Genomic DNA, 24174 nt, shown 5'->3' on the forward strand with positions numbered 1-24174 from the left:
TAATATCATATGATATTTTTCTTTCCCTTTCTGGCTTATTTCTCTTAGAATGACAATCTCCAGGTCCATCCATGTTGCTGCAAATGGCATTATTTCATTCTTTTTTATGGCTGAGTAGTATTCCATTGTATAAATATACCACAACTTCCTTATCCAGTCATCTGTCAATGGACATTTAGGTTGTTTCCATGTCTTGGTTGTTCTAAATAGTGCTGCTGTGGGTGCCTGTATCTTTTTGAATTGGGATTTCTGGGCCATTTGGTAAGTCTACTTTTAGTTTTTTGAAGAATCTCCATACTGTTTTCCATAATGGCTGCACCAAACTACATTCCTGCCAAGAATGTAGGAAGGTTTCCTTTTCTCCTCACCCTCTCCAGCATTTATCATTTGTGGACTTTTGAATGATGGCCATTCTGACTAGTGTGAGGTGATACCTCATTGTAGTTTTAATTTGCATTTCTGTGATAATTAGTGATATTGAGCATTTTTTTCATGTGCCTATTTGTCATTTGTATGTCTTCATTGGAGAATTGCTTATTTAGGTTCAAATTTCTAATCTTTCTAAGTATCATAAAATAATACTTGTGACTTCTTTAAACTCACGGGCCATTCTATTGAAAGAATGCCTTTTTGAAGTTATGTTAGAGCTGCCCAAACTCAGTCACAGGCATTCTGCTGACCCAGATATTAGGTACAGATGGATGGTGAGCCACGTGGTACTCTTCAGTTCTAACTGAAGATCAGAAGATATTGCTAGAAGATTAGGAGAGGGCTAGGGTTATGAGTACCAGAAGCCCCAAGCAGCCTTCATCATGGGCCCACCATCCAGAGTGAAGCAGGCTGTGCACAGTGCTTCTCTTAAAAGCTTGGACCCTCGTCCACCAGGTGGAACCTCTAGACTTGGGGGGCACCAGGGACCCCATGCTCACCTTGAGACAGGTCCAAGTGCCTCAGCCTCCCCCTCCACCCCATAGGGGCAGTTCCAGGCCCTGCTTGTCTGACCATCACAGGAGCATAAAGAGAAATCATCCTCCAAGAGCTTGAAGGTCAGGAAGCAGGAAGGCAGAGCACACACAGGAACTCAGAAGCCCTTAAACTCTAACCATTTCACTCTGCACAGTGAAGGCTCTGCACTGGACCATCTGATCAGTATTTCCCTCTCTGGTTGGAGATCAGAGAGACCCTGCGAAGTCGTGGCAGAGAGTGGGGTGTGTCTGCCACCAAGAATATACCACAACAGCCTCCCCGAGCCACACTCCGGCTCTGCGACCCGGCCTGTGCAGCACAGGCCGCCTCACCACCCTGACCTCCTCTCCAGGGCCTCAAGTGCATTTTTATGACTCTTCTAAATACTTACAAGTCCCCTTACCATAGAATGCTGTTCAGTCAACTTTTGAAACATCAGACACTAAGCAGATGAAATGTCAACAGGGTTTTTCACAGCTACAGAGCTTTCAGATGGAAGCTTTCCTTTTGCCCCTAGGAGAGCTGAAATAAAATCTAGAAGCAGAAATGTAGGTGAAAACCCTCATTCGCTGCCAGTGAGAACACCCCCTTAGAAGGAAGCGCAGAAACAGATGTTTAGCATCCTATGTCGTGTTAATAGTATGCCGCTAAAGAAATGCTCACTTCAGCCAGAATCCCATGTCTAAATGCAGAGTTTAGAACAACAGTTACATATCTAAACTCTTAATCAATATGTAGGTACCCTTCGAATGTTTTTTCCCAAAGTGATCGTGGGAGACGTAACCTTTCTGTTTGGCTGAGAGAATTAGATAGAATGTGGGTTCAACTCTTGTTTGTACAGGAGACTTCCATGTACAGAGATTGTTCTTTCTTTTTATAAAAGAAACACTTCATGTTTAAACCTCATGTGTAACTGACCACACCCTTCTCCATGATGTTGTTTACCCTTAAGACTGAACGTGGCGGGACCCTCAGGGCAGTGGAGTGCCTGGGCCTCCTGCTCTGCGCAGCATCCTTCCTGGGAGCTGTGTGCATAGAATCCGGTCTGGAAGGTGCCACCTCAGTTTCTCTTTGGGGAGCCCGGGCATGTTATGCCAGAAGAGAACTCTTTGCTTTTAGAATAACTAGTAGTGCCTACAGACAAAGCGGATTAATGATGTCTTCCTAATCTCTATCAGGATGGAAGCAAGATGAACTGTAATTTTACTCCTTTGGATATAAAATTAGACCTTTGGGAAGATTTACCAGCAAGCTTTCAGCTGAAACAAAATGGCTCCCTGGTAAGAATGGTCCCGTATGTTTGTTGTAAATGAGTATTTGTTGAGTAATTTTAATGACCATTTTTGAGTTTCATAAAAGCAGAGCACTTTGTGACCTGTTGCAGAGTCAAATCACTGGTTGCATTTTCATCAGCCCAGGCAGGGCCTATGAATTACCCTGGTGCTAAGAATAAACATGAAATCTGTTTTCTTGGCGAATGATCACACCTAGGGTTTGCTGTTTCTGTGGCTAGAAGCATCCTCACATCATTCAATTCTTCATTCACAGGATTAGCAGCTGTAATGTTTGTGTCTGACAGAATCACATTGTATCTTTGTAGATTAAATTCTAACACTGACAGGTTCTGAGAGCAGGGTTAACACCATGTTGGGTGACTGTAGATTTGAGGTTGGAAGCACCAGTGTGCAGCTGCGGGCAAAGTGCCTGCTGGGGAGGCCTTCCTTCTGATCTGTGGTCTGTTTCTCATTGTCAAGAAAGGTCAGTATGTGCAGTGGCCAACCCAGCATGCAGGACACCACTTTTTACAAGAAAATAGTGTTTATGTTTTTGCCTTTTGAGTGGAAATTAAACATTGCGCGTGGTCAGCTGCACCTGTCTTAAAGGAACAGTAGCCATGAGCCCTTTTGTTTGTTTGTTTGTTTCATCTAATCTTGATTCTCCGCTTGCCAGAAAATAGCCAATTGTGCATCATTAACTAATAAGAGTAATAGTCCCCCTCGTGAAATGTCCCGGATGTGTTATGGATGGTTTTATCCTGTGATAATTTTAGTCAAGTACACATGATTCTCAGATGTTGCACTGTCGCTCTGTCACCACCGCGAGACCTGCTGTCCCCAAGGCCAGTTTTGCCTTGGCCACTGGTGGATCTGTGCTTCCAACAGCCAGACCTCTTTTGGTCTCAACAAACACCTTATTGCTGTCAGCCACTCAGGATGTGTACTGAGTGTCCTGAAATGTGCCTTTTGAGAGCTTTTGCCTTGAAAGAGACCTCCGCAGAGCTGGCCTGTAGACTTCACAGTAAAGACAGGAAAACTGTAGCAAACTGGGGAAAGCTTTAAACTGTGGAACTCAAAGCCAGGGTGGGATACAATAAAACATTAGTTTTCTGATGTTATGAGTAGTCTCACTTTCAAAGGAAGATGCTTGGTGAGCCGTATACCCTTTTCATCATCTCATTTTCTGCCAGATTTTGAGGTTTGTTCAAGAATGGAGTAGTCTAACTGCCGTGAAGCAAAGGGTATCAGGAGAAGCAGGCTGCTGTTCCACAGCCCAGTTCTTGCTTTGGAAGAGCTCACAAAGCAACAAACTAGACAAAACAGTGCCAAAAGGTATGACTTGCCTTTCTTTCTTTCTTCTGTATTTTGTTACTTGTCAGTGTTATTTCTACGAGAGGGGTCTGAGGCATTTTATATGACCAGTAATGAAATCCTGATGCGTTAAGAGAAAATTATACATAAAATAACAGCTTATTTTAGAGCAACATAATTGGATATTTTGTGAATTTGAGCAAATCTGCTAGAAAACAGCAAATTGTCTGGATCTTGTACACCATGGGTCCCAGTCTTCAGGGGAGAGAGGTGACAGTCACGGGGTGGTGTGACCTGTGATCGGCCCAGCCTGGGGACTGTTGAACAGCGAAAGACACTTCCCTGGCCCACCAACAGAGCCTGCCTCCGGCCCCTGCGCCCCTGGGGCGTGAATCTTGGGTGCTACGCGGCAGGGGAGCTGCTTCTGTTTGAGGTACCGCCACCCAGGCAGCGGAAGATAACTGTTATCATGCTTGTAGGTGGAAACAAACTAATACAGAAGGTTACCTGTCCCACACTGGCAACGGGTCGCGGGCCGGGCAGGGGGCAGCGCGGCCAGAGTCATTGTCCTGCAACTTGGCGCACCAGTGGGCGCCGGCGACGTGGAGGGTGCGATCGGGCCGCGCGCCCCCGCCGGCCGGCACTTCGGGAAGCTTTGCGGATCCTGGCCGGGGCGCGGGGGGCGCCGCCGGGCCGCCCAACTTCGTGACGGGGCAGCGGCGCGGGGACCGGGGGCGCCCCTCCCCCGGGGGCCCGGCCGGCGCCGGAGTTTGGAGGGGGGCGAGCGAGGGAGAGGGGGCGTCCTTCTGTCTGCGGGGAAGGTGCGCCGGGCGCCTGCGGGCTCCGGCCGGGGTCGGGGTCGGGAGCTTGGGGTCCTGGGGACACATCTGCCCCGCGTTACCCGGGCGCGGGCGGCGGCTTCCGGCCAGCAGCGCGGTGGCGGCGGCTGCACCCCGAGCTTCAAAGGGCTCCCGGGCCGCGCCCGCTGCGGGGGGTGGTTGGAGATTGGTTTTCGGGGCCTCCTCCCACCCGTCCCGCCAAAGGAAGACTTTCCTTGCTTTCCTTTTCCCTAACTGGCTTCACACATCTTCCTAGTCTGCTTCGAGTTCCCCAAAGTCGTTGTGACACCCCAGAACTCCCTCAGCTCCCCTAGAAAAGCCTGTTTTAGCCCTCCACCCCTCTGTCTGCCTTAAAATCGGTTTCAGCTACCCCACAAAAAAGTACGGTTTCCTACTCCTCAAAAAAAGTCAGTTTCACACGCCCCAGAAAGAAAAGGCCTCACGGGGGAGGGGGTGCCCTGAGACAGCCGTTTCACACCCGTCTCCAGCTGGCAAACAAAGCGGCGGTTTCTCCGCTTCTGAAGTCGGGCCTCCCTGGACCTCGGAACCCCCTCTACCCCCGCAGCCTCCGTGGTTTCTGCTGCCACCTCTGCCCCCACCTGGGGCCCCGGGAAGAGAAGTGCCAGGGACTTCGCTGTCGGACTGTGGGACTGTGGCACTGTGGGACGGAGACCCTATTCTCATCCCTCTTTTGCTGTGGGATGGGGCCGGGCAGGTGGGTCTCCCACCCCGTTCTAGAATGGAGCCCCCCTGCGACCATGTTGGGGAAACCCTGGTCTTGGGATCCCTCCCCCCCAGGGCCCGGAGACAAGGGATGTAAATTTTAAAAATACATTAAAAATACGTGTGTGTATTTATACACACACATGTATAACAAAAACAGATACCTGTTTCATTTTTCTCTGTACGTCTTCCAGTCCTCCCCTTTTTCTCATTTTCATAACCACGGTCTTAGTTGAAGTTCTGGTCTCTACACAATCATAATTCCCTTCTTAACTGAACATACAGCCCACTCCATTTATAGATGTGTCCCCTTGTTTTTTCTCCATCAGATGTGGAAGAACCACCTGAGAATGAGGGCTGATCAAACCTAAAAGCAAAACTCATAAAATTGATGCAAACCCAAGTCAGACACACAGTGATCTTTATAAAATTATATGTAGATGATATATTACAGATGAAACTTGTGTTAACAAGCAGCAGACTAGATAATCAGATGTGTCATTTTAAAAGCTCACTCTGGCGGCAACTGGAAGATTAGACTGAAAGAGTGGGACTCAAAGTGGGGAGACAAGTCGTGCTGGCTTCCTCTGGTTGCCATTACAAATGGCCTCAAACTTAGCAGCTTAAAATGACGGGAATTTATTATCTCACCGTTCCGTAAGTCAGAAGTCTGAGTTGGCTCTTCTGGTTTCTCTGCTCTGGATTTTATAAGGCTGGCTGGGTTCTTACTGATAGTCTGGGAAGAATCCATTTCCACGCTCATTCAGGTTGTTGGCAGAATTCAGTTCCTGGTGGTTGTAGGATTTGGTTTCCTTGTTGGCTGTTGGTTGGGGGCCACCCTCAACTTCGAGATTTCTTTTTAGTTCTAGGACATGGGCCTTTCCTCTCAGGATGAGCAATGGTGTGCCAGATCCTTGTCATGCTTAGAATTGCTCCCGATCTTTTGTCAACTGACTAGTAACCTGAATTACATCTGCATGGTCCCTTTACAGTGTTACCTAGATGGGTGAGCAATTGAATACCAGGAGACAGGAATCCCAGGGGGATATCTTTATTTACTTTTTTTTATTTTTATTGAAGTATAGTCAGTTACAATGTGTCAATTTCTGGTGTACAGCAAATGTCCCAGGCATGCATATATATGCATATATTCATTTCATTAAAGGTTATTACAAGACATTGAATATAGGTCCCTGTGCTACACAAAAGAAATTTTTTATCTGTTTTTATATATAGTGGCTAACATTTGTAAATCTCAAACTCCCAAATTTATCCCCTCCCACCCTCTTTCCCCTGGTAAACATAAGATTGTTTACTATGTCTGTGAGTCTGTTTCTGTTTTGTGGATGAGTTCATTAGTGTCCTTTTTGGTTTTTTTTTTTTTTTTTCTTGTTTTTTAGCTTCCACATTAAGTGATACCATATGGCATTTTTCTTTCTCTCTCTGGCTTATTTCACTTAGACTGATGATCTCCAGGTCCATCTGTGTTGCTGTAAATGGCATTTTATTATTTTTTAAGTCACTGAGTGGTATTCTATAGCATAAATATATCACATTGTCTTAATCCAGCCATCTCTCAATGGATGTTTAGGTTGCTTCCATTTGTTGGCTATTGTACATAGTGCTGCTGTGAACGTTGGGGTGCATGTTTCTCTTTGAATTCAGGTTCCTTCTGGATATAGGCACAGGAGTGGGATTGTTGGTTCACATAGTAAGTCTATTTTTCATTTTTTGAGGAATCACCATACTGATTTCCACAATGGCTGCACCAAACTACGTTCCCACCAGCAGTGTAGGGGGAAGTTCCCTTTTCTCCACAGCCCTCTCCAGCATTTATCATTTGTGGACTTTTTAATGATGGCCATTCTGACTGGTGTGAGGTGACATCTCATTGTAGTTTTGATCTGCATTTCTGTGATAATTAGAGATATTGAGCATTTTTCATGTGTCTATTGGCCATTTGTATGTCTTCATTGGAGAATTGCTTGTTTAGGTCCTCTGCTCATTTTTGGATTGGGTTGTTTATTTTATTTTATTTTTTGTCATTAAGTTGTATGAGCTGTTTCTATATATTTGGAAATTACACCTTTGTTAGTTGCATCATTTGCAAATATTTTCTCCCATTCCAGAGGTCTAGGGAGATATCTTTAAAATTCTGCCTACCACAGATGTTAAAAGACTATTACAGTAAACCTGGAAAAAAGATGACTTACATTGAAACAGTAGAAATGGGAATAGAGGAAGGAGAAGGAAGAGAGGTGTTAAGGAGGTGGATGTAGGGACCTTGGTCACAGTTGAGAGAAGAGGAGAGTGGGGGGGGCTCCAGGGAAACTGACATGGATGGACTTAGAGGGTATTATGCTAAGTGAAATGAGCCAGACAAAAACAAATTCTGTATGATATCACTAATATGTGGAATCTAAAAAATACAAAAAACTAGAGAATAAAACAATAAAGAAGCAGACTCACAGATACAGAGAACAAACTTGTGGTTACCAGTGGGGAGAGGGAAGGGGGAGGGGCAATAAGAGATAGGGGTAAATAAACAGATTATTATGGTATTATATGAAATCATGTGTGTGAAACTTTTGAAAAATGTAAGCACTATAGAATTTAAAGATTCTTTCATTCAGTTTAAAAAAGACGTATTTGGGGCAAATTACTCAGTGGCTCAGAGAAAAATTCAATAAAAAAAAGTGATTTTGCCAATAAAAGTTCTGATTATATTCATAATAACATTTTAGTGTTAAAAAAACACTAAAAAAAAAAAACTTCTTCATTTTAGACTGGTAATTGCAGAACGAGTACAGAATGGTAAAGGGGTTAAGATTCAGACACCAAGCCCTTGTGCACTTTTGGTGGGAATGTACATTCGTGCAGCCACTATGGAAACCAGTATGGAGGTTCCTCAAAATATTAAAAATAGAACTACCATATGATCCAGCAATTCCATTTTTGGGTATTTATCTGAAAGCAATGAACACACTAACTTGAAAAGATACGTGCTCATTGCACATTATTACAATAGCCAAGACATAGAAGCACCTAAATATCTCCTGATGGATGAATAGATTAAAGAAGTGTGAGATATATGTGCAATATATATTATTGATAAAGAAAAGGTGAGATGTATAATAAAATATTGTTCAGACATTTAAAAAAAAAGAAAATCTTGCCATTTGCAACAACATAGGTGGACCCTGAAAGCATCTGTTAAGCAAAATAAGTCAGACAAAAAAGACAAATACCATCTGATCTCACTTTTCTGTGGAATCTAAAAAAGAAAAGAAAAGAAAGAAAGAAACCAAACTTATAGATACAGAGAACAGCCTAGTGGTTGCCAAAGGTCAGGCAGGGAGTGAAATGGGTGGAGGGGTCAAAAGGTACGAACTTCCATTTATAAAATAAATAAGTCCTGGGGATGTAATGTGCAGCACGGTGACTATAGATAATAATACTGTACTGCATATTTGAAAGTTTCTAAGAGATTAGATCTTAAAAGTTCTCATCACAGGAAAAAAAAGTATGGCTACATGTGGTGATGAATGTTAGCTAGACTCGCTGTAATGATCATTTCTCAGTATATACAAATCATTGTGCTGTGTACCTAAAGCCAATATAATGTTATACGGCAATTATATCTCAATTTAAAAAACAAGTGTTTGACATAGTTCAGGGATGTGCTTATGTACTCTGTGAATGGTAGCAGTTTTATTCACAGACTAACATTAATTATATATGAATTATCATTGTGTCAATGTTTATATCAATATGCTACAGTATATTAACCTAAAATATCTTTAAATAATTTAAATGTAATAATATTTAAATATCATAGTGTTTCTAAATTAATAACTAACCTCTGGTGATTACCTCTTAAGGGAAAAAAAAGAATCATCCTGTTTACTAGCTGTAGGAGTTAACCACTCTAAACTTCAGTTTCCTCAAATGTAAAAGGTATAATGCCTATTTCATAGGCTTGTTAGGAGAATTGAATGGGATTAAGTGTATCAAGTGCCTGAAATATACTGAGAGCTAACAGACAGGTATCACGATCAGTGTCATCCTCACATCATCATGACCGCTGTCAGCACAGCCACCACCGTCGCCACCCACACTGAAGCAGGATCAATGGGTCAAAGAATACAAAGCATTACCACCCTTCCGCAAATGACAAATTACTCTGAAAGATGCCTGCACTATTTTGTTCAACTTTTATAAGCAGAAGCCATATTTTTGGAGTCACTGTCACTGTCCTTGGCAGACAGCAGTCCCAGTCTTGGATGTTTCCAAGGATGTGAAATTGTGAGCAGATATCCCCAGCCCTTGCTCTCCTGCTTCTGAACCCAAGCTGGCATTGCTTAGGAGACTGGAAATGATCCCAGCTAGCCCCTTCCCCATTCCGATGCTGGGAGCCCCAGTGATGAGCGGGAAATGACTTCACCCGCAGGGCTACACAGCTACCACCTGCAATTCCAATGCCTATTTCATAATTCATGTCCTCCTTTCTCTGGGGGATGGAAGGAGCAGCCAGTGAGCAGGACCAGCAAATGGAGAGCCCAGTAGGAGAGGGCGGGAGGAAGAGGACATTGCACTATAATCACACTCGCCCCTACAGGCACTGCTGGCACCAGGCAGAGCTGGCTGAGAAGAAGGGGGAGAAGGAAGCGGGGCTGCAGGGCTCCACCTGACAAGGCCGCCCTTCTCCTGCAGTCAGGACAGTGCACAAGGGGGTCTGAAGTGGGGCTGAAGGGCTGCATCCGCATTAAGAGCGTCCCTAGACTGCTAATCCTCCCCAAGGGGGCAGAAGAGGGAAGGAGGGGTGGGAAGGTGGCTTTAAAGCTGAACATTCATGAACTGTGTCCTCCATTCATGGCCCACCCAGGGCATCCCCCCGAAACGGTGGGGGCAGGAAGGTGGCTTGAAGGGCTCCACCCCACAAGAGCTGCCCTCCACTGCGGTCGGGACAGTGCACGAGGGGATGCGAAGTGGGACTGGAGGCTTCTGCTACTATTAAGTGTGCCTTAGATTGTGGGATTTGCCCAGAGCTGACTGCAGTGCAGGGAGGAACAGGAGAGCTGGAGGAGGGGCTCCCCAAGGCCCAGGGCTAACAAAGGGGGCTGAAGGGCTGTGCTGCCGTCAGCTGTGCCCCTCCCCGCTGCCCCGGCCAGCGCTTACTGAATAGGGGCCGGAGCAAGGACGAGGGGTGCAAGCTCTGTGCCTCCTTCACCTGTGCCCCTGGGCTCTGCCCCAGACGCCGTCTCAGCAGAGCGGCTGTGTTCGGACCTAGGAAATCCATATTCCTTACTCAGTTTCACAAGGGAGACATTTGCATTGAGTTGGAAACTGCTGAGAATCTTCACAAAATGAGTGTTCACCCCGCATGTTCTCCACACCCCGCTGGCTTTTATCTATTTACGTGGCAGGCCTGAGCCGTGGGTACAAGGCACCTTCCTTCCCAGGGGGCACGGACGCGGTGGCCTTGAAGGGCAGCGCCTGGCCATCCAGGCCTGTTCCCGTCCTGCCGCAGGGTGCCCTTCGCATGTCACAGTTGAGAACATGGTGTTGATGTAGTGCAGAGAAATCCGACAGAGAGATTATTTTAGGGAACCTGTCTGCCTGGGGTGGCTCTGCTTACCAGCTTGTGCGTGGCCCAAATTCTGCTCTCTGTAAAGGACACATAAGGACACAGTTTGGACATCACGTTGAAACCCAGTAATTGAGATGTGGGAAATTTAGGAATAAATTTTTTAATGGTAATACTGATATTAAAAAAAAATAACTGTGATTCACAGCGAATGTGACTTTCCCTAGGGATGAACTGACCCAGATTGCTCATTCTTGTGTCTCCTGGCACAGGCAGATTTCTATGGATCTGTATTATAAAGGAACAACTGCATGCGTGTGTGGACTGTGAGCCCAGGAGGCGGATCCGCTTACAGCAGCGGCCGGGTGTCTGGCTGGGGAGGCAGTGCAGGGCCTCAAAGACGCGCCTGCAGGGGCGGCAGCCGCAGAAGGTCCAGGATCCGGACACCAGGTCTCCGCATTCGCTGAGGAGGCCAAGGCCTGGCGTTAGAGAGGCCGGAGCTCCGCCCCGGCCCCGCCCCAGCACCCCGCCCCTCACCCAGGCCCCGCCCCTTGCACTTCCCCCCTCACCCCGCCCCCAGCCCACTGCTGGTCCCGCCCACTGCACACACACACCCCACCCCCCCACCCCACCCCCCCGCTCCAGCCAGCTCAACCCCACGCCTACCTGTGCCTCTGGTCCTGCTGGCAGTAGGGACCTGTGACGTGGGCGGGGCACACGCAAGGCTGCCCAGCACGCAGGTGACCCCGGTCCTGCAGCGGCGCGGCCGCGGGGGCGCACCTGTGGGGTCGCCTGGGCGTCAGCTCCGCGCGGCCCTCTCCGTTTGACATATCCGAGGAGGGCCGAGGGAGATCGCCTGGGGGAGGCAATAAAATTAGTTTCCTGCTAAGTGTGTTTGCTCAGGTAAACCCTGATTGTTAATTTAGGTGAGAAACTGAGACCAGAGAACTTAAGTGCTGCAGCCTCGGAATCTGGGAGGCGGCAGACAGAACTCGGACCTCAGGGTGCTGGAATGCCAAGCGGCACACAGAACACACACCTCCTGCACACACGCTCACACCTCCTGCACACGTGCACACAGGCTCCTGCACCCACACACACGTGACAGGACAGTCAGCAGGGCCAGGCCAGGTGGCAGAGTTAGCTCGGGGCCCTGCACGGGGCTGGTCCTCACTTACAGAACAACAGGCCCAGCTCTTCAGACCCCTACCCGGCTTCTTTGCAAAATGGCGGGATGAGGACCTTGGGGACTAAAACTGGGGAACACTTAGGGGGACACGGTTCTAAGGCATCCACGTTCCTCAAAGTTCAAGGGAAAAAGCCACGGAGAAACATTTCTGCCCCAGTTTGGACCTGCTTCTTCAAACTCTAACTCGACTACAGGTGACTTTCAAGAGCCGCCCAGGAGTGAGGTTCCCGCAGGACCCCAGCACTGTGTCGGCTTCCTTTCCTTGCTATGGTCTCCCTTCCCAGGGTCTGTCTTCTCTTCAAAGCGCTGCTCCCAGCTGACACCACATCACGGACCCAAGGGTAAAACTCAGTGTCATGCCACATGGAACATATTCCACTTTCAAGGGCGAGCTTGACTCTGTCACACACACTCCTGGAAAACAACACGCGAACAACACAGGTCACAGGCACTCACCTTCCCCCATAAGCACGCTCTCCGAGTCACAGCAAGTCCCTGGACGGCATGTGTTCAGACGCATCGTAACTCAGAGCATCACAGCCGGAACTGGTGACTTGGAGGAGCCCGCCTACCTAAGGCACAAAAACACGCTTCCAAGCTGCGACCTCGTCCCGCCGGGCCGAGCTGCGACACAACTGCCTTCCCGCACGCAGCGCAGCCGCACTCCTCACACACGCGGGTGCGGGGTGCACGCGGGTGGAGGCCGGAGGCCAGACAGAGCTGCTCCCCGGAAGCTGCCCTGCGCCCGAGGGGCCGCGCTGCAGACACGGAGGCGTCACCCATTTCAAAGATGAGAAGTCCAAGGGAAGTTTTTTGTTAAAGCTATAAAGACTTTTGAGAATATAAGTGAAACAGTCAACTTTCTACTTAAAATATTTAGTACGTTTATATATGTACATATATTGATTTTCAAATAACATTTATGAAATTATATATTAACTTAAATACATTGCTGGTTTTCCTCTTTCACAGCTAGTCTAACCGTGTCATTCAGACCCTTCCATTCCACGTGCAACTCTGTCCATGTCATCTTTTTCCAGAATGCATCATTTTCACCTTGATCCAAGTTTCCTGACATTTCACTTTCTAAATTCACATCTGTTACCCAAACAGGAAATTTAATCCCCAGGTACAAGAATTTGTTTTTATGACATTCCCCTCTTTGCTGCGTTTAAGTCTGCTTTTCGGTGCATGCTTACACCCTCTGCACCTCGTGGTTATGGACGTCTTACCAGGCTTCTTTACAAAGTGTCCAACATTTGGAACTGTGAGGTTGTAGCACCAAAAATAATTAGAAGCCCGTGTGAAATGTCACTGCCTTCCTCCATGCCAGTCAGGTAACCACTTTAGGCAATAAACAACATCGCTGACCGAGTCTGTTTCAAGCTAACATATCTTGCCCATGTAATGCGTGAGGCTCAAAATGACATAAATGAGAAAAAACAACACATAAGGAAATGTCATGAGGGATGGCATTGAGTAAAAGCCTTCCCCCTTCACAGGGGCACATGGGGTCTCAGCTGGGAAGACACAGCTGGGAAGGACTAGGCTTAGTGTGTTACTGATCAGAGGATCAGAGAGGCTTTAAGATCATGAGTGGGAACTCATCCGAAAGCAATGGAAGAACTTTCGGCAAGGGTGCCAAGACAAGTCAAAGAGAAAAGAACAGTCGTTGAAACATGTGGTGCTGGGGAAACTGATCTCCACACACAGGAGAATGAACTTAGAGTCTCATTTTATACCACATACAAAAATTAATTTTGAATGGATCAAAGACATACACTCAAGAGCTAAAACTAAACACTGGAAAAAATCTTCATGGATTTGGCAACGATTTCATGAATATGACACCAAAAATCACAGGCAACAACAAAAACACAGATAAACTGGACTTCCTGAAAAATAACAATTTTTGTGCATCAAAAGACACAAACAAGAAAGTGAAAATAAAATGTATGTAACAGAATAAAGTATTTGCAAATTGTATACTGGAGAAGGGACTAGTATTCAGACTATTACATATAGAATTTCTACAACTCAGCAATTCAAAAACAATTTAAAAATATGCAAAAGATTTTAGGACATATTTGGCTAATCAAAGTATAGAAACGGCCCATAAGCACAGGAAGAGCAGCTCAGCATCATTAGTCGTTAGGAAAATGCAAGGGGGAAGGTGGGGCTCAGGGGTAGAGCGCGTGCTCAGCATGCACGAGGTCCTGGGTTCAACCCCCAGTACCTCCGTTAAAAAAAATAAATAAGTAAAAATAAAATCTAATCTCTCCCCCCCCCAAAAAAGAAAAACAAAACAAAGATAAAACACTGGGATTTTAAAAGAAAAAAAATACAGAAAAATAGAATAAGGAATAGAAAAGAAAAATGCAAATAAAACCACAATGAGACATCACACCACACCCACTTAGGATGGCGACAGTAGTGATAATACTTATAATAATAAAAGTAAGGAGAAACAGAAAATAACAGATGTCAGCAAGGACATGGGAAAAAACTGGAATCTTCAGACACTGCTGGTGGGACTATAAAGTGGTACAACCACTGACAGTCTGGCAGCTGCTGCAAAGTTACCCCGAAGGCCGCCACATGACCCAGCCCCCGCTCGCAGGCACAGACCCAGGAGAACTGAAGGCACCTGTCTGCATCCGCACTTGACGTGGACGCTCCCAGCAGCACCGTCCACGGCGGTCAGGAAGTGGACAACCCAGTGTCCACCTCCCAACGACAAATGGATGAACCACGTGCGGGGGTCCCTTATATCGGGATGTTCCTCGCCACAAAAAGGGAGGAAGCGCTGACGCGGCTATGACACGGATGATCCTGGAAAACATTCAGCTCAGGGGAAGAAGCCCAACACAGAAGGTCACATATGTGTGATCCCACGGGTGCTAAATGTCCAGAACAGGCAAACCTGCAGGGGCAGAAAGTGGACCAGTGTCCCCAGGGCTGAGGAGAGAGGGAACACAAGTGACTGATAATGGGTGTGGGGTCCTTTAGGGGCGAAGAAAATATTCTGTAATTAGATCGTGCTGGTGGTAGCACACCTTGGTGAGTCTGTTAAAAACTACGAAAATGTGCACTTCTAAGGTATGAAATTTATACTATACTCAATTTAAAAAGCAAAGGTAATGGTGGAGGGATAAATTGGGAGTTGGGATTAAAAGATACATATTACTATACATAAAATAAATGAACAACAAGGTTCTACTGTGCAGCACACGGAACTATATTCGATATCTTGTAATAACCTATAATGGAAAAGAGTCTGAAAAAGAATATACATGTGTGTACACATATAATTGAATAGGTTTGCTGTACATTTGAACACAACATTGTAAATCAACTATACTTCAATTAAAAAGAACAAAGGTAGTAAATACTCAAAAGTTTAAAAAAGGAACGGAAGAAACCTTGTATTAAACATCACAGAATTAGCAGGCGTTTACAGAAACTGCACCAAAATGACACACAAAATAAAATGGCACAAACCCACAAGCACTAAGCGGAGAGGAGAGAGAACAACAAACAAGAGTTGTCAACACGGGACTGGGATCTGGAAAGTGGATGAATACGCAGGGAATAAGGAGCAAAGACAATGAAGCTGAAGCCTCTACCAGGCGGAGCCACCAGGAAGGGGTGGGGGAGCAATTCTAGAAAGAGCAGAGCCTGGGGCCCAAGCGGCTGCGCAGATGCGGGGAGATGGATAAAAACAGGAGTAACAGCTCACACTGTCTGTAAGGGAGCGTTTGGGCCCCAGGACCCCGCACCCATGGCCAAATGAAGGCTCCCTCTCAGAAGAGGGAGACTCACTTAGGACCCGAACCGCCAGCATTAACACAGGAGCCCCACGTGGAGGGAAAGGGCAGGAGCCTGAGACCTCTCGCCCCTTCTCCCCAGAGGCTCTTCCCTAAGACAGGACCACCTCTCTCGGTAAGTCACATAAACTAGAAATAGTGCAGGCCGCAGTTTCTGATAACAATGCAAGGAAACCAGAAATTAACTAACCGAAGAACATTCTATTTGAAATTTACATCACTTTAGAAACACGCGAAGGGAATTAGTTTACTAAATACTTAGCCCTATGTCATTAAATTTGGTAAGAAACACCAGGAGGCCAGAAACCCGGCAGGGGGTGTGCCGTACAGACTCCGTGCAATGAGCCACCTCTCCCGACGTCACCGACAGCCCCGTGGAGCGATATGTGAGTGAGGGGTCCATCTTGGAGTGGAAAGGCTCTGCACTCTCTTTTCAAAATTCAACCCCTGTTGGGAAGCGAGGCCACAGAGGAGAGAGAATGCGGCCTGAGACTCCCTTTCCCTGCTGCCGCTCTCTGGCACTCCCCACCCCACCCCTTCAGCACGACCCTCTTCATCACAGCAGGAGCAGTGGTTGTCAGCGTCCTGTGAGCCGGCCGCCACCATGAATCAGTTTCAAAGGAGGGGCGCCCAAGGCGGGCGCATCCCCTCTCCTGGGTCCTGGTCAGAACAAAAGCAGCGCAGCGCGATGCGAGTCGCGCCCCGCAAGCGCTTAGAAGGGCGGACACCCGCACGTGCGCGCCGGCGGAGCGGCTCCCAGCGAGGCCGGGGTCCTGCAGGCCGGGCTGCGCCCAGAGGCTGGACTTGTCCGGCACCGGCACCGCAGCAGCGGAGGGTGGATCTAGAGCAGAGACAGGGCCTGCGGGTGGAGGGTGCTGCAGGACACTTTAAGAAGGGGGGCAGGTAGAGTCTGCAGAAGGCAGGGCTGTGAGGGAGTTTGGATAAATCACAATGTTTTAGCACCAGCAGTTAGTCTGGCTGGGGGCATGGAGTCTAGGCTGAGGGTGAGAAGCCAGGAGAGAGTTCAGGAGATGCTGAGATAATCCTGGGAAGGGAGGCTTCATGTGTAGTCAAGGGGGGCCTCGGCGCGCCTGCAGGGCCCACCAGGGGTTAATCAGAGGAGGGAGGCCCGGGCCAGACCAACAGCGCCCACCTCTCTGTCTGTCTCTTTCTTGGCAAAGGACTGGGACCAGGAAACCTAGCAAGCCAGGAAGCTTTCTGACAACTCTGCCCTCTCAGGTGAAGCTGGCAGGACACACACACAGGACACGTACACTCACACTCGCTAGTGCCCCTATCAGAGCAGGCTCCCACCCAGCAGTGACAAGGCTTTCCTCCCTCTGCCCGGGGTACCAGGGAGCCTAGGGAGGGATGGGACCGCCGGGACCACCACCCCACAGCTGTGACTGAGGCGCCCTTCCCCCACTTTGTGAGGCTGCTATTGCTCTGATACCAAAACCAGAGATCAGACAGTAGAGAAAAAGAAAAATGTAGACGAATTTCTCTCTGAACATCAACACAAATAGACCAAAAAATTTTTTTTTAAGATTTTCATTTTTAAAACTTTTTTTTTGTTTTTTTTGGGGGGGAGAGGTGATTAGATTTATAAATTTTTTAATTTAATGGAGGTACTGTGGATCTAATCTATGACCTTGTGCATGCTAAGCATGCACTCTACCACTGAGCTATACCATCCCCCCTATCAAAAAGTTTTTTTAATTAGCAAATGAATCCAGCAATGCAGAAAAGAATTATACACCATGGACAAGTAGGATTTATCCAGATATATAATGCTGCTTCCACAATAAGAAAATTCAATCAATTTAATGTACCATGTCAACAAGCCGAAGCATTGAAACCATACGGTTATACAATCTGATGTGTTAAAAAGCATTTGACAAAATTCAACACCTAATTCATGATTTAAAAAAATACCAGCAAGTTAAGAACAGAGGCAAATGATCACGACTTGCTAGGCAGCGTCTATAAAAAACCTCCAGCGAGCATCACACGTGACAGTGGCAGACAGGACGCTTCCCCTAAGACTGGGGTGAGCTCGGCCATCCACCACCACCACTTACTCAGCATGCCACTCAGAGTTCCAGCCACTGGACTAGGCAAGAAAAAAATCAGAAGCAGATAGACTGAAAAAGAAAAAAGAAAACTAGCATCTCTATTTGCAGATGATCTGATTTTCTACCAGGAAAATCTCGAGGAATCTATAAAACAAAACAGAACTCCTAGAACTAATACATGCATTCATAATGGTGTAGAATATAAGATACACAAAATTAACTGCATTTCTATATACTAATGGTGAGCACACATAAACCAAAATTTAAAACGAATATTATTTAAAATCACTCAAAATACAATGAAATACTCAGGTCCATACTTAACAAAACTTATGAAGGATCCATATGCTGAAAACTGCAAAATGCTAATGAAATAAATCAAAGAAACCCAAATAAATGGAGGGACATGACAGCCATTGGAAGACTCAACACAGTGAAGATGTCATTTTTCTCTAAATTCAACTTCAAGCTCAATGCAGTTCCTACCAAAGTCTCAGCGCGGTTTATAGACATAAACTTATTCCAGAATATACATGGAAAGAGAAGGATAAAGCAGGAAGACCCCCTCAGTCTGATAATAAGGCTCATTTTATAGCTACAGGATTCAAGTGTGGTGCTGGCATCGGGAGGGACCCGGAGGTCAGTGGACTAGAACAGAGAACCCAGAAGTAGACCCACCAGAGGTGGCTCGGCTCCGACAGGGTGGAAAGCAGGTCCACCCCCATGAAAGGTGCTGGGACACAGGCCCCTGGCCCTCGGTCTCATGCCTTCCACAAATACTAACTCAAAATGGGCCACAGATAAAATGAGCAAGAAACTACAAAACTTTTAGGGGGAAAAAAAAAGAAAATCTTCAGGACCTGGGGCTGGGCAAAGAGTTCTTAGACTTGACACAGAAAGCATGACCCATGAAAAAAAAAACTGATAGACTGGACTTAATCAAAATTAAAAACTTTTGCTATGCCGCACACCCTGTTAAGGGAATGAAAAGACAGGCTGCAGACTGGGGGAGAGTATTTGCAAACCACAAATCCTACAAGACTAGTACGCGCCTATATAAAGGAAACTCGACAGTAAACACTTTTTAAAAATCAATTAGAAAATGAGCAAAAGACACGAACGGTTATTTCCCCAAATTAAATGTAGGGGTAGCCAACAAGCATGTGAAAAGATGCTCAACATCGTTAGCTACAGGGTAAATGCAAGTTCAACCCACAAGGGGTATCGCTACGTATGTACTAGGACAGCTTAACAAGCAGGGCTAGCAGCAAATACTGCCAAGGATGAACAGGAGCTGGTCTCACACACATTTCTGGTAGAAATGTAAAATGGTACAGCCACTCTGGAAAAAATCGTTTCTTATAAAACTAAACATGCACTTAGTATACAGCCCAGCCAGAGCGCTGTTGGGCATTTACTCCAGAGAAATAAAGCCCTGCACTTAAACTTCCATCGCAGCTGTATTTACGACAGCCCCCAACTGGAACCACGCCCAGAGAAGCCGGGCCAAGGCTTTTTTGAGGCTCTTCTGGCCACAACGTAGGTCCACGGCTTGCTTTTGGGGGATCAAAGGAAAGTAGGGATTCCCACTCTGCAGCACATCGGGCCCGTGTGACAGCCTGGAACCCAGTGGGGTGGGACCAAGCACGAGGGACACTGTGCTCAGGGAGGGACCACAGAGGAGCCCGAGAGACAGGAGGGTTTGTCACCACACGGTGTCGCCTAAACGGACAGCACCCCTGGGGGAGCCCGCCACGTGGGGCTGAGGGCAGTTCTGTCCTGTGAGGCTGGGACAGGAGGTGGACCTCACCTCCAGGATGGGACACTGGCTGAGAAACCTGGCCCCTCGGAAGTGGGTGGGAGGAGGGGCTGCCTTGAGTTCCGGGCCTTGGGAGCAGATGGTCACTGTGCTCCTTCTGACACCCTGGGCTTTTGAAAAAGCCTACTAGCACCCTGGGCACGGTTCGGGGACGGAAAGCTGGCTGCCATCCTCAGCAAAGGTCACCCACCACCTCCTGTCTGAAGGGCCCTCTGGCCGGGTTCACACAGACCCACCCCCGCCGGGGGGCCTCATACACCTTCTCCATCCGACCTCACTGGCTCCAAACCACGACCCCAGCCCAGCGGCTAGCGGGCGGCAGGACTGGGTGGGGTGCAGACCTTGGCTTCTGCCCGCCTCCCAGCGCTGCCAGCTCGGGTCAGAGCCTCCAGAGGGCCAGCCGAGGGCTGAATTCTCCTGGGGGCCCAGGCTGAGGTGGGGGGCTCGTCACCGTCCTCCCCACACCCCTGCACTGAGCTGCTGCCCCTCAGCTTCACGAAGGGACCTCCTGGGCCCCCATTTCCAGGGACCCGAAGCCCCATGTCCTGCTGTCGTCAGCCCGAGTCCCCTGGAAGGGAAGCCCCGGGTCACGGCGGGGGCCAGACGGGTGCGGCCCCGGCCGGCCTCTGCCCGCTCCCCACCCGCGCCCCCGCCCAGGCTCCCCCGTGTCCGTGCAGAGCCCTGCCAGCTCGCAGGCGTGTCTGACAGGTGTCCTCACTACCCGCGCAGCCTGGCTGCCGGAGGGGCCCTGTGAGGGGCGCGGGCAGGCCGGGACCGGGGGCCTCCCCGCAAGGCCGCTCCCTGCGCGGGGCCTGGTCCTCACAGCTCGCCCGCCGCCCCAGGAGAGCACGCGCCGGCCTGAAGCTCGGAGGGGATGGCGCGGCCTCTGGTGAGGTGGGGAGGCTGCAGGTGCAGGCGAGGCCGAGGTTGACAGACCACAGCTGTGGACGGATGGACGGACGGATGGACAGACATGCTCAGCCGGCCGCCCCTTCCCACCCCCCAGCTCGCAGACACTCGGCCGCACCTGGAGTGGGGTCCTGACAAGGGCACGCGGGCCTCTCCAAGGAGGCCCAGAGGATGTTGGCCAACAGGACCCCCAGACTCAGGCGAGGGGGGAAAGCACTCCCCATCTGGGAGTTCTGGAAGTCTTCAGTCTCTCCTTAGAGAAGCAGAACCCTCAAGATGGAAGGGTGTGAGTTTACCCAGCAAAATTATCGGCCACTAGGTGGCAGCAGAGCCCCACTGGCCTAACCCCAGGTTTTTAAAGAAAACAATTCTCTAAAGGATTTTCAAAAACAGACTAGGAACCCATCGGAGCAGACACGGCCCACGGCCCACGGCCCATTTCTGAGGTTCGCAGGCACACCCACCTCACGGGCAGAATTGAGCGGATGCTACAAAGACTTCACGGCCCACAAACCCAAACTGTCTCCTCCGACGTTCCAGAAGGCGCGTGCTGACCCTGGCTGGCGGCCCACGGGGCCTCCCCGGGGTCCTGCCGACAAGTCCGGCCCCGCTTCCGATGACCAGCCACGGGCATAAGGGGGGAGGTTCGGTAAGTCTGCCCGGGGCCCAGCGTGCCGGGAACACTGCACGGGCCCCTGAGCGCACAACTGGCTGGGACACTAAGCAGCTGCCAGACGCCCCCTCAGTCCCCTGGTCTCGGGGAAAGACATTGAGGGAGACAGGCCAAGTGTAGCCCCTGGAAACCTCGCCTCCCCAGCGAGGCAGCACGCGGGAGGAGCTGCAGGAGGCAGAGCCACCACGAAGGACTTCAGGGCTCAGGGCGCTAGACCCCGGGAGCCCCTTCCCAGTCTCCACTGTGAAAAGCAGGAGGACCGCGGCCGACACCCTGGGCTGCCCCGTGTGGACTCTGGTCTCAGACACTCGCCTGGGAACACCCCTCCCAGGCCTGGCACTATGGGGGCTGGAGTTCAGCTCCTATCCTGGAGGAGCGAACAGCCCTGCTCGCCCTTCAGGGACCTGCACGAGTTTCAGATGGCACACACTGCACAGCTGGCCACTTCACGGTGGCACTTTCTACATGGACATGGTGAGCAGGAAACAGCAAGACATCTAGATGCTCTCGGGGCACAGGGGCCAGAGGCTGGGGTAGGTAAAGATCTCAGGGCCGGTGCATCAGCACGAGCGTGGGACATGCCTCTGTCGGGACAGTGCAGATGTCTCAGCTCTGGGGCAAGGCCACACCCCCTGTGACAGAGACCACCGTGCTCCTGGATGCACGTGCAATGCTGCCCGGCCTGTGCAGGCCCCACCAGGTCACCTCGACCAAGGCCAGGCACACTCGCACTGGACACAGGCAGGCCAAGAACGGGTGCCCAGGCCCTGTGTCACCCCCGCTGGACTGATGTCTTTGCTTCGGTCCACACCTCACATGAAAAGCTTTAGAACCTTAGGGACCTTAACTGTATGGAGTAGGGTTGCATCAGGTAGCTCTAGACACCCCTACAGCACTCAACTCATAGTTCATAGATCTTCGTAGTTCATGAAACTGGAAAAGAACTTAGTTCTAACATTACAGACAAGGAACTTGGGTACTGCATTTCCCCAGGGTCCCAGTTACAGCGTAAGAGGCAGAGAAGAACTGAAACCCAGATCTGCATACTGCTTTTCCGGAGCCCTTTGCACCCCTCATGACAGAGATGCCATCTCATCTAGATAGACTGTACATAAATTTCATTTTCCAGCTGAGTGTTCTTGTTCACTGATACGGAAAATTGAACAACTGAGTTTTATTAAAAGTAAGTTTATGGTAGCTCTGCCAGTCGTGACCACAGTGAAGTTTTGGACACCAATGGCTTTTTTATTGCTTCTAATAACTCTGTCAACCAAGAACATCTCCCACATATATTGTGAGATGAAGAAAAACTAAGAATTCATTTACTTTATTACTGTACTTAAGGTGTTATCACTTCCTGGGAAGAAAGATAAATTAGAAGTCCGAGAAACTGGTTGCCATTTCAAATTCAATCTCTGAGTTATTAGGACAACTTCTGAAATATTTGTTCAGATTTTCAAATTTCCTTTAACACTCCCAGCCCACTGGTTAACAATGGAAATAACTGTCTTAGAACTATTAAATTAAAATATATTAGTGTATTCACAGTACTTGAATTAGGCAGTTTTTTTTTTTTTAACTTCAGAAGAGGCTTTCTCTTTCATCAGTGTTCCCACTGACACTCACTGTGGGTTGCACACCACAGCCTCCTCCCCAGTCTCCTTCTCAACTACTGACACTGACTATGTGAAGGAAACTAGACTTCCTGTTTGAGCACTGATGGGCGTAAGTTCAGTTCTTTAACCATCCCTGGGGGCCTGTAGTCTCACACCCAGATATACTGTATTCTCCCCGGTGTCCACCAGCTGTCTTCACAGGGTGTAATAAAGACTATGATGGCTGAAGCTCTAACCAGAGCAGAGCTCTCAGAAATGCCTTTTACTATGTCACCCACATGCCTCCAGTGCTTAGTGAGATTTGTACTCCAGAACTCAGTCCCCTTAGCGGGACATTTACATAAGCCCAAGCGTTATTAAAAGGTGCGACTGCACCAGATCGGGGAATTGTACTCGCCCCCTCCTGCTCCTACCCTGCAGGGTCTCTTAGCATCCTGTGGATTTCAGTCCATCAGCCTCAAAGGATGTATGATACCACAGGTGTCAATTGCCTGACTTTAAAAAAAAATGTAATTAATCAGCTGTACTGAAGGAAACCTTAATAACTGGGACATGGAACATATGGCTAATATCAGAGTTCCATATTCTTACAACTTGTTTCTGCTGAGGTCAGGGAAAATCTTATTATTTACGTCCCCGAAACCTGGAAGAATCAGCTATTCCCTTTCTGATCCTTAAGAAACAGGTGCAGGCACAGGTGCAGATGCTCTAAAACTGGAGTAGAGATTTCTAGTATTAATGAGATGGTTCTTAATCTCTTCACATGGAAAAGCTTAATCTGCATCCACATATACACAGGTAATTCACGGCATGGAACAGTTAAATTGAAGAGACTTTTTTTGCGCAAGACCATGCTCTAAATCATTTGGGAAAACACAAATCTTTAAATGGTCCACGTGCATAATTCATATTTACTACAAAAACCTGGTAAATGAGATACCACTGTATCTTAAACCTTAAATTGATATTCAATCTGAGATATCCCATCGAAGCGCCGTTTCAAAAACTAGGATTGGCGAGTAACAAAAACCTAAGACCGTCTTCGAAGAGAAGATTAAAGCGGTTCATCTAGGAGCGTTGACATTTAACAACCCCATTTGTTCCTTATTTACTTTGTGATGGAAATCGCACCTGCAGGCTTTGAGATTCACACCCGGGTAGATGTGAGGATCACGGGATGTTTGCCCACAGAAGCACCACTGTGTTTCTATAAACATTTAACGGGATCCCTCCTTTTAAGACAAAGGATATTTTCGTCACATCCTGGAAGCACTTCCTGTGAACACCAAGTCTTAAGCACCCATTTAGGCAAAATTCATACAATTTTGACAGCATGATAGATGTTAAGGAATGCCCAGGATTC

General features: G+C 48.3%; 1 long non-coding RNA gene across 1 annotated transcript in view; it reads right to left on the minus strand.

Moving 5' to 3' along the window:
- Positions 1 to 10807: 10807 nt before the first annotated feature.
- LOC135319721 (uncharacterized) overlaps positions 10808 to 24174 on the minus strand; it is a 28928-nt gene continuing 15561 nt past the window's right edge. The window contains exons 5-7 of the long non-coding RNA XR_010378529.1: positions 12349 to 12464; positions 11370 to 11559; positions 10808 to 11166 (exon numbers count right to left, since the gene is read on the minus strand). This is a non-coding gene — a long non-coding RNA (uncharacterized LOC135319721). The remainder of the gene's footprint in view (positions 11167 to 11369; positions 11560 to 12348; positions 12465 to 24174) is intronic.

Source organism: Camelus dromedarius, chromosome 31 (genome assembly GCF_036321535.1).
Source record: "Camelus dromedarius isolate mCamDro1 chromosome 31, mCamDro1.pat, whole genome shotgun sequence".
NCBI classification, from domain to species: domain Eukaryota; kingdom Metazoa; phylum Chordata; class Mammalia; order Artiodactyla; family Camelidae; genus Camelus; species Camelus dromedarius.